Here is an 11,823-nt window from a genome sequence, read left to right on the forward strand (position 1 = left end):
TACAGGGACTTGTAAACTTTTTTGACCTAAATCCACAGTAATACACTTTAAATCGTGACCCAGTAAACATACATTTGTAAGTATATGTAACTGAAACTTTCATGACCCGGTATTTATCCTGTGTACACTGCACTGTAGCGTTGTCTCTTCTCTTTCCTTGTTTCAGTTCTGGTTGTTATTTCACACCCCACTAACAAGTCAGAACTCACAGTTTCGAAAAAAACAAAACAGGACCCACTGGGGGTTTTTTAGTGGACTTTTACCCTCAGGGCCTTGCACTTTTCATGGCATAAAGTTTGCAGTCAGTAATTGGTGAGTAAATGAATGAGTAAGTCAGGTCAGTCACATCTTCTTCCCTGTAATCTAACTTTCACAAATCAGAACCTAAACTGATTCCACCCCAAAACCTGAAACTGGAGAGGTCACTAGGTTATACCCAGCCTATCCCAAGCTCAGGGCCTCAGGAAATAAAGGAGTGGACCAGAGAAAGGAAACTTCCCTTATTTCTCTTTCTGGGCCCTCAGGGACCCTGAAATTGTGTTGGCTACAGCAGCCCATGTTGATGGGAGTATAGCGGAGGGACACTAGTTCTGTCCTCACTCTGTCACCAGCCAGCTGACTTTGGTCCTCATCTCTTCTGCTCCCACTTATTCCCTGTCGCTTGTGGATCAGTTACTGCACCAGTGACCTGCCAGATATTGTCCACCTCATGTCCATAGCCGACTGAGGAGAAGTACAGGCAAGGGACCATATTTCAGAGACGTTAAGTGTCTGAACTAAGTCACACAGCTGTGGAGCCAGCATTCAAACTCAGCTTTGCGTGAGTTTCCAAGCCTTGTTTTTAATGTTTACATTGTTTAATCTGTTCACATTGTTTTTAATCTGTTGCCTCCAAGCAGTCTCAGTTTCATCATCTGCCAGAAAAATTACACCATCTGTGAATTCTTTGTGTCACCTCCGGCTCTAAACCTACACTCTGTCTTAGGAAAGGAAAAGAGCAAATTCAAGCCTGAGAAGGCAGCGGGGTAGTGGGCAAAGCTGATAATCAGGTTATAAATTCTGGTCAGGCCCTACCCGGTGTTAGAAGTTCGGATACTCCTACTGTATAGTAAACAGCCTCTGCCCCAAGGCCTCTCCTCAAACTCTCTCCACTACTGCAGCTTTCCACTGGAACCCCTCCTCCCTGGACCTTTGGACCTTTCCATGGTCCAGTGATTAAAGAGTTAACTCTTGACCCCCAGGAAGGCTCCAGGATGGAGCTCCAGCTAAAGCAAGCTGCCCTCAGATTGATCAGTGCCTCCTCTTCAGGATGTTAGGTATTTTGCTTAACACTCTGAGACCCAGGTCTCCTGAACGCCAGCACAGAGCCAAATGAGATCACCAACAGAAATGCAGGGGCCACAAGCCACTGCTTTCTCTGGCAAGTGGGATTAAGGAACAATTGGCTACTTTCTTGGAGAGGCATCCAGAGCCTTTCTGTTGTCTTCATTCTCCTGGGTCCCCGCAGTGAGACGAAGATGTTCATTTAGTTGTTCATCAAACATCCTTTCTTGAATTAATTTAACAACTATTTATTGAGCACCTGTTATCCAGGCCCTGTGAGAGGCACTAAGGAAATGATAGAGAAGAGGGCTTGGTCCCTATCCTCAGGAACTTAGTCTACCTAATGGGAGAGACAGCAAAGGGAACAAATAATGGAAATATAGTATGATTACTGCTGACATGAGGACAGTAGTTATGAGACCAGATGAGGGAGGTCTCCAATCTCTTCTTCTGTGGTCAGGGAAGGACTCATGCTGGCAGTGATGTCTGAGATGAAATCTGAAGGGTGAGTGAAAGTTAAGCAAATGAAGAGGGTTCCTCAAAGAGGGAATAGCTTATGCAAAGGCCTAGAGGTGAGAGAGCATATGGAGAGGAAAGATGTGATAGTTCAGTATGGCCGGAGGAGCATGGCACGGGAGGTGAGGGCTGGAGAGAGATGAAGCTAAAGAGGCGAACAGGAGTCTTTCTGTGCAGGGGCCCTTGTTGCCCAGGGAGATGCTATTCTACAGGCACTAGTGAGCCACCAAAGAGTTTTCAGCAGAAAAGTGACATGATCATGTTTTTATCTGAGAAATAGCTTTCTGGCTACCAAATGTAGACTAGATTAGAAAGGGGCCAGCGTGGAGGTATGTCTGGGAGACCATTTAGAATACAGTGTAGTCATTTAAGGGAGTGATGACGGCAGACTGGCCTAGGGAAATAGCAGTGGGTTAGAAAAAAGAAATTCCAGAAATATTTTCCAGGCAGAAACAACTGGACTAATATTGGGATTAATGTCCAGGATTCATCAACAGGATTGGTGTCAGGGATGAAAACTCCATAAAGCCAAGAGACAAATGCCAAATTGGAAAAAGATGTTTGCAATTTGTATCACAAAGGGCTAACCTCCCTGCTGGTTAAGAACTCCTAGAGAGCGATAAGCATATGACTAATCATTAGAAAAAGTATCTGGGGAGAAGGGGAATTCCATGAAGTTAGTCAAAAGGCACAAATTTCCAGTTATAAGATAAATATTTACCAGGGATGCAATGTACAATGCAATAAAGATAATTAACACTGCTCTACATTATGAAAAGTAGTTGTTAAGAGAGTAAACCCTGAGTTATCGCCAGGAAAAAAAATTTTCAGTTTCTTTAATTTTGTATCTATATGAGATGATGGGTGTTCACTAAACCCATTGTGGTGATCATTTTATGATGTATGTAGGTCAGATCATTTTGTTTTACACCTTAAACTTATACAGTACTATATGTCTATATGTCAATTAAATCTATGAAACTGGGAAAGAATTTTAAAAACTTTTCAAAAAATTTTTTAAAAGAAAAAGAAAATGACATTTACAGAAAGTTCACAAAAAGGGAACTATAAGTGGCTTTTAAACCTATGAAGAGATGTTCATTCTCACTCTTAATAAGAAGAAAGCAAATTAAAACCACATAGATACCATTTTCAGATTGGCAGAAATCCAAACATTCGCTAACTTTACTTGCAAGGCTCTGGATAAGCAGACTCTAACTTGGTGGGAGTACAACACCTAAAGGGTTAGTTTGGAAAATGTCTATCAAAATTACAAATTACCGTCCCCACTTCTAAGAATGATTCCTACAAATGTATTTGCGCTAATGAGAAATACTGGGTATACAGAGCTGTTTTCTGCAGCAATGTCACTAATGGCAAAAGATGAGGAATAATCTATGATTCCATTGTCAACTGAAATGAAATCACACAAGGTGAGAGTTGGGGGTTAAGTTTTATTTGGGGCAAAATGAGGACTATAGCCTGGGAGACAGCATCCCAGAAAGCTCTGAGAAACTGTTCTGCGGAGGCAGGGGAGAACTCAGTATTATATGTGATTTGAGGGAAGAGGGGGTTTTATGTGCAATCAAGCACACACTTAGGCAGAGGCTTGCTGCTAGTCACAAGGAGCAGCTGTCACCACTGATGAATTTAGTGTTTTTCTAAATAGGAGGAGACGCAAGAATGTGGGCTCATAAAATCTTCTCCTGAAAATACCTAACTATCTGAAGGCCTGTTCAGCCAGTTTTCCCAGAGCACAGAGCGCCTCATTCCTGACCTCCATCCTGAACTCCTTTCAGGGCGTGTTGGAGGCCAGCAGCTGCAGTGGCTTGTGATTTAATCCAAGCAGAGTTAGATGGCAGGTGCCAACGTGATCCAATCCTCGTAGAGGCAGATGGCAAGTGCCGATTTTTAGTTCGCACCATCAATAGGGAACTGGTAAAATAGATCTTAGTACATCCGTACAATTAAATACTATATGACTGTAACAAAGAATGAGAAAGCTCTACAAAACATTTTTAAATGAAAACAAGGAAAAGTTCAGAGCCATGTGCTAACATGATGCCTTTTGTGTAAAAGAGCAGGAAAACAATATTCATTAGTGTTTGAGTGAAGAAACTCCGTAAGATTACACAGGATGCCTATAAAAGTGATTACTGCGTAGGGTGGGGAGACAGAGGTGGGAGTGAGACTTTTCACTATGTACCTTTAAAATTTTTTTAAACTTTTGAACAATGTAAATGCATACCAATTCAAAAAACTAAAACAGAGGGGAGGGTATAGCTCAGTGGTAGAGGACATGTTTAGCATGCACAAGGTCCTGGGTTCAATCCCCAGTACCTACTCTAAAAATATATACATACATACACAAACCTAATTACCTCCCCCCTTCAGAAACACACAAAAAACTAAAACAGTGCTGGCACACCTATTAAAATGGTTAACATTAAAAAGACTATTTCAAGTAGTAGAGAGCATGTGGAGCTACTAGAATTCTCTTACACTGGAGAAAAGGGAGCCCTCCTACACTGTTGGTGGGATTGTGGTTTGGTGTAGCCACTATTGAAAACAGTATGGAGATTCCGTAAAGAACTAACAATAGAGGTACCATATGATCCAGCAATCTCACTCCTGGATGTATATCCGGAAAAGATGAAAACTCTAATTTGAAAAGATACATGCACCCCAGTGTTCATAGCAGCACTATATACAATAGCCAAGATGTGGAAGCAACCTAAATGTCCATCAACAGATGACTAGATAAAGAAGATGTGGTATATGTACACAGTGGACTACTACTCAGCCATAAAAAAGAACGAAATAATGCCATTTGCAGCAACATGGATAAACCTAGAGACTATCATACTAAGTGAAGTAAGTCAGAGAAAGACAAATATCATATATCACTTACATGTGGAATCTGAAAATTACACAGGTGAACTTATTTACAAAATAGAAACAGACTCACAGACCTAGAAAACAAACTTATGGCTACTGAAGGGGAGAGGGTACGGGGATAAATAAGGTGTTTGGGATTAGCAGATACAAACTACTATGTATAAAATAAACAGCAAGGTCCTACTGTATAGCACAGGGAACTACATTCAATATCTTATAATAACCTATAATGAAAAAGAATATGAAACAATATATATATGTTTAACTGAAACACTATACTGTACACCAGAAACTAACTCGATATTGTAAATCAATTATACGTCAATTAAAAAAATAGAATTCTCATACACTTCTGTTAAGAGTGTAAAATGGTATAACCACTTTGAAAAAAGAATGACAGGACTTTAAAAGTTAAACATACCACATGATCCAGTCCTTTCACTCCCGTTAACCCAAGAAAAATGAAAGCATATGGGCACACAAAGGCTTATACATGGATATTTTATTACGGCTTTATTTGTAACAGTCCCAACTTGGAAACAACGTAAATGTCCCTCAACAGGTCATGGATAAACAAATTGTGAGATCACTGTACAATAAAAAGGAATGAACTGTGGATCCACACAACATGGTTAATCTCAATTATGCTAAATAAAAGAAGCCAGACCAAAAGAGAGAGCATACTAAAGGATTCCACTTATATAAAATTGTGGGTAATACAAACTATAGTGATAAAAAGCAGATCAATGGTTGTCTGTATAAAAGGAGTGGGAGGGGCAGGAGGGAAGAGATGGACTTTGGGAAGCTTTTAGGGGTGATGGATATGTTCCCCATCTTGATTGTGGTGATGGTTTCATGGGTGTGTACATATGTCAAAACTTGTCAAATTGTACATTTTAAACATGTGCAGTTTATTATATGTCAGTTATGCTTCAATTAAGGTGTTAAAAAAAATAACGTTGGGATGAAGAAGAGGGAAAAGCCAGGAATGACGGCTAATGAACTCTTAGTGTGTCTGGGCAAGACAGATGCTGAAAGGAAAATTACAGCAGAAATTGGCGCTACAGTAGAGATGGAGAAACTGTCCTCGAAGGGCTCAGAAAATATGCCTCTTCCTGCGGGGTCCCCTAGTCCCAGTTAATGAGGCTGATTGGAGCTTTTTGATTTACCTTTATTGAACACCTACTATATGTTGGGCTCTTGACTTAAGACTGGAGAACAAAACCACCTCCTATTTCCCAGACCAAAGAGGGAGGGTGGAGGTTTGTGGAAGAATCCAATCAAGCTCTCTGGAGCAGCCTTTTCAAAGCTTTGGCTAGTCTTTGTGTAACTAAGGGAACAAGGATTACAAGATAGATGACTCGGAAATGGACCCTCCCTTCTTATTGCTGGCAAGCCTTTGTAAGAGAGGCACCAACACTGCTCTGCATGATAATGTAAAGGTCTAACTCCACTGTAACAGGCAGCCTAGCAAATCCTGGGACAGCATCTTTTCTCTTCAGGTTTGGATCACTTTTTCTCAATGTGCAATCCTGAACCACCTGCATCAGAGTCATTTACTGCTTATTAAAAATGCAACGTATACTACTATACACCGTTTGCTGGTTTAGGGACTGAGATTTTATTTTATTGTTCAAGTGTGTTTGTGTGTGTGTCTATGTGTGTGTGTGTGTGTCTGTGTGTGTGTGTGTGTGTCTGTGTGTGTCTGTGTATTTGCTTTCCAAAGGGCACTCAGAAGAATAGAGCCTCATCTGCATCTCAGTCTGGCCAAAGGACTAGAAGGGGTCTGGACTTGGAGTGCCAGGATTCTCTGGACGACTTTGCTGGGTGCACTGTGTGCTAGAGCTCATGGCACCCCTCCGTCCCCTACCCTCCCTCCCACACTCACCTCTTCCAGACTGAATGTGTCTGATTTAGGGAAATGTACTTCTGGGTACAGCTGAGGAGCCAGAGGGAGGAAGGGCCTGGGGCCTCCCAGAAAGGAGTGGAGCTTTGAAGGAGGAGTTCCTAGGGAGGGAAGCAGCCCTGAGGGCAGGGAGCCAAATTAGGGACTGGGAAGCAGCCAGACAAGGATCTGACCTCCGTCCGATTAAGACTGAATTTCTTAGCTGGTTTTCACTTGGATCATAGGAAAAGTTAAAATGAAAAATGAAATGCTTTCCCTTATTTATTGGAATTCTCTTTTGCTTTTCCTCAACTCCTCAGTAAAGAACAACCTTGTGTAGTCATGTTGAGAATTCACAGCTGTGCCCTCCTGTGAATACATTTGCCTTTCATCCAGAGGAACCACCCCAGGAGTTCTGGGCTGTGACTAGCAGCCAAGTGAGTGGTCCAGCAAGAGACTTGGGAGTTAAGCATGAGACAAGCCTTGCCCTCCATTCACTTCCCCAAATACACAGCCTTCCCTCCATATCTGCAGGGTTCCAGAACCCCCTCCCCTTCACAGAAACCAAAAACCAACAGAGGGTGCTTCAGTCCCTTGTAGAAAATGATATTTGCATAAATAGTAAAATAGTATTTGCATAAAACCTATGCATCTCCTGTATAACTTTAAAGCATCTCTAAATTACTTATAACACCTACTACAATGTAATTGCTATGTAAAATATTGTAAATACAATGTAAATACTATGTACACAGCAAATTAAACTTTTGCTTTTTGGGACTTTCTGGCATTTTTTCTGACTATTTTCAATCCTTGGTTTGTTGACTCCTCTGATGTAGGGCCCGTGGGTATGGAGGGCTGACTGCTAGAGAGAAGGGACCTTTAAGATGGAGGAAAATGCTGACACTTGGGTTTCATACACACAGTCTCATTTAACACTTAAAAAACTCTAGAAGTGTTATCCCCATTTTATAAATGAGGAATTATGGCCTAAAGAGGCTACCTTGTCCAAAATTACACAGCTACTCAGTGACCATGATCAGATCTGAACCCAAATCTGTGGATCTAACTGAACAGATTTCTTATTCCTGTGGCAAAGAAGGCTGGCAGGCATGGCAGTTAACTGTCTGTCCATGCACTGGGGACATTTCTTATTCTCTATTCCATACAACTTTGTTTTATTTGATGCTTTTGAGCCTATGTTGCTTCTGTAGTTCACAGAAATAAAGATATTAAAAAGAAAACGATAAAAGCCATGGTTCATGGAAAACAATGTGAAATGTCTCTATCTTGGGAATGGTGGGCTTTATCATCCAGAGGACTTAATATAAAGAATATAAAGAACATGGACTATGGAAGAAAATGTAGCTTCCAGTCATGGTTCACTCACCAGCTGTTTGGCTTTAGACACGTCACTTAACCTCTCTGAGCCTCGGTTTTCTGATCTTGAAAATTATTCCTAACTCACAAGCTGAGTGTGAAGGTCAAATCAGAAAATACGTGATAAATGCTTCTTGGGCTGTAGAATGCAACCTGTATCTTAATGTAAGGACTAACTCTATCAGATTTGCTGAAGCTGCTTTTTGTTGCAAGAAAGGGACCCCCCCCCCCTTTGCCACTTCCTGAACACAATCTCTGTAGAAGCAGGAGTCAAGGACCTTTAGCTAAGTTAGATGAATGGTGGTTGATTCTGCCAATTTAGTTCCAACTCCAAGCTTTCTTTTCCTCTTATCGACACATCTGCATGTCAGGAATAAATTTTTTTCCCTACAATATCATTTTTTGATGGAAACTTCCAGACTTCCTCAGATGGGAGAAAGGAGGGGGGAGAACAAAAGCCCACATTTCTTCCACATTTCAATCAACAACCTCATTTTCTTCTAACTGTTGAAGTGAACTTCTTATGAATAATGGATGATAACCTGATGAATATGCACACAGCCTATTATGCCTGTGAGGTTTGGTGAATAATTTATGAGCTAAAACGTTCCTCACCTTGTTACTGTATAAAAATTACAGGGAAAAAACCCATATTTACCCTTTGAGCTGTTAGGGTGATCTGTCAGAGTGACAACAGCCCAGCAATAATTTTACATTATTGCTAAAATTAAAATAAATAGATAAAATATATGCATTTCAGGGTGGGAGTTCTGTAAAAAATGGAGCATGCACAGTCACATTCCTTGCCACATGCAAGTTTTCCAAAACTCTAGCTTCTCACCTTAAAATATCCCTACGTTGTTAACAGCATTTAGGGACCTTCTCTTGATGGTCCATTCTCCTCACAAGGACTTCAAAATGACCAGGCAAGATGGACAATAAGTTCCTCGTTTTATGAAAACTAACCAACCACAAGCTATATATACGTTGTAAAATTTAACACATCAGAAGTTTGGGGGTTTTTTTTAATCTTAAAAGCTTTCAGAGAGAAGCAGGTAAACCCACGGGGGGAAAACTGGCCTAGAATCATTGGAAATGTATTTGCATTGCTGTCTCTCCTCACAGCTGAGAGGTTTTTTCCTGCTGACCAAACTGACTCCCTGCTGTATCATCCTTCAACTCACTCCCACCTGCCCAAGCCTCATTCCCTTAGCAACAGCAGAGATGCCTTTAATCTGGTAATTGGAGAGGGGGAGGGGCAAGATTAACTATGCAGATAAGAAAGATGTTCAGAAAAATATGTGTGGATCCTGGGGAAATTTTATTGCTCCAGGGCATTGAAACTGGGTCAGTTCTCAAGCCAGGTAAAATAGGACCCGAGGGATTAACTGCTTAGACTCCAAGAGCTTTCTTGGAATAAAACACAGGGCTAAGGGAGGCTCTTACTGTCAACAGAGCAACCCTGATATGCTGGGTGCTTGGAGGAGATGGGCAAAAGAGGAAACATAAGGCCCTGTTCCACATCTGTTGGATAAACCAATATATTCTCAGAAAACAGAATGAAGGGACAATTAACTACAGATTATATAATGAAGTCATTGGAACAATGATATAATTAAATATTAATTATAACAATTCGGTGTTATTCAAGAAGACTTCTTGGAGGAGGTGATGAATCTTGAGTGGTGTTTGCAAAGAAAGAATGGACCCAGTTGGATGAAAAGATTAGAGGTATCTATGTCTAGGCCCTCCTGATCTGGGCTCAGCCTGTCTTTCTAACCTCATTTTGTGCAGTTCTCCCCTGTCACTTGCTAAGTTCCAGCCACACTGATCTTCTTTCAGCTTCTTCCTCTCTTTTTAAAACCGAAGTATAGTCTTGTGTTAGTTTCAGGTATACAGCAAAGTGATTCAGTTATATGTGTATATAGATACATATGTTTTTTCAGATTATTTTCCATTATAAGTTACTACTCTGTCGGCTTCTTGAACACTGAGTTCTTTCCTGCCTCATTGCCGCTGCTGTTCCTTTGGTCCCCTTTTATTCCATCTTTTAAACTTTGCCTTATAGAAGACTTCCTCAGGGAAATCTTCCCCGCCCACAGTGTTATCCTCTCTCATGTCACCTCCTGGTTTTCTTAATCATCATATGTAATGATATATTTCTGTGTTTATTTTTTATTTAATGTCTGTTTCCTCAGTAAACTATAAATTCCAAAAGAGCCATCCGTTTTGTTTTCCCTTGGACACTTAGCATCCAGCCCAGTGTTTGGCACATAGTAGGCAATAAATATTTGTTGAATAAATGTAGGCTCAGAAAGCATGGGAAGTGGGAATGGAGGAGAAAAGAAAATGTGCTGGGCTGAGGATACAGTTGAAGAGTTTTATTTGACATGAGAAGTAGAAGGAAGTCACTAGTGACTTCCCTCTACCCACTCATGGAAATATTCATATTGTTCGCATTTTTTTCTATTGTAAAATATATACTTATTCCAAAAATATTATGTTGCAATATTGCAAAAAAAAAAAGAGACTATATTGCAAATATTGGTGAGGATGTGGAACAACTAGAATTCTCATACATTACTTGCAAGGATAGAAATTGGTTCAAACATTTTGGAAAAGTATTTAGCAGTATCTACAAAAGTTAAACATATACCCCAAACCTAACAATTCCATTCCTTGGTATTTACCCAGGAGAAATAAGTGCGTATATTCACTAAAAGACTTATTCGGGAAGGTTCATAGCAGCTCTAGTCATAAAAGACAAAAACAGAAATAATCTAAATGCCTATCAATAGTAGGATGGATAAAATGTGGTATAATTATGCAATGGAATGTATACAGCAATTTAAGAAAAGAACAAATAATACTGTTAGACACAACAACATGGATGAATCTCAAAAACATATGGTGAGTAATAGAAGCCAGACACGAGAGTACATACCGTGTGATACCATTTACATGCAGTTCAAGAACTAGCAAAATTAATCTGTGGTGATAGAAATCAGAATGGTGGTAACTGGGAGTTTACCTATCAAGGAACAGAGGGGAGTCTTCTCAGATGTTGGAAATGCTCTGTGTTGTGTTGTGGATGGTGATTTTATATGTATATAATATCACATATGTGTGATATATAATAAAATAAAATAATCATTATAATAAATATTGTATGTAAATAATATATGTAATATATAAATACATGTGTAAGTAATACATGTAAATAGTGTAATATATAAATAATAAGCATTTTATATATATATATAATTCATCAAGGTGTACATTTAGGATTTGTGCACTTTACTGTGTGAATGTTATAGCCCGATAAAAAATTTGAACAAACAAAAAAGTCATATATGCTCAGCATCAAAACTTTAAGCAGAAGAGTATACAATATAAATTCAAGGTTTCCTTTTCCCAAAGAAAACCACAAGTAACATTTTAATGTATGTCTCCCTGAACCCCTTTGATCCCATGTTTCTTTCTTCATACTATCCCTGATTTCCAAGTCATGCAAGGCATTTGATTTATCTGTGTGAAGGAGCAAACCAAGTCACATAGACTAAGAGTTTAGGTCTTCGTGTGACAACATTCAATAGCAATACTGTGTCTCTTCTCCACATAAAGAGCAGTAGGAAATACAAAAATGAGTTAAGTCACAATCTGTGCTCTCAAGGAATTTATAATCTGAGAGGAAGGACCACAGGGACTACAGATCAAACCAAACCCTCAAGAACTATAATACCATGCCAGGTATTAGAGTCTCACAGCCAGTTAAAATGGATTAAAATTATTGAACAGGTAATGATACCTTACAACTGTAT

Source organism: Vicugna pacos, chromosome 12, assembly GCF_048564905.1.
Source record: "Vicugna pacos chromosome 12, VicPac4, whole genome shotgun sequence".
Lineage (NCBI taxonomy): Eukaryota > Metazoa > Chordata > Mammalia > Artiodactyla > Camelidae > Vicugna > Vicugna pacos.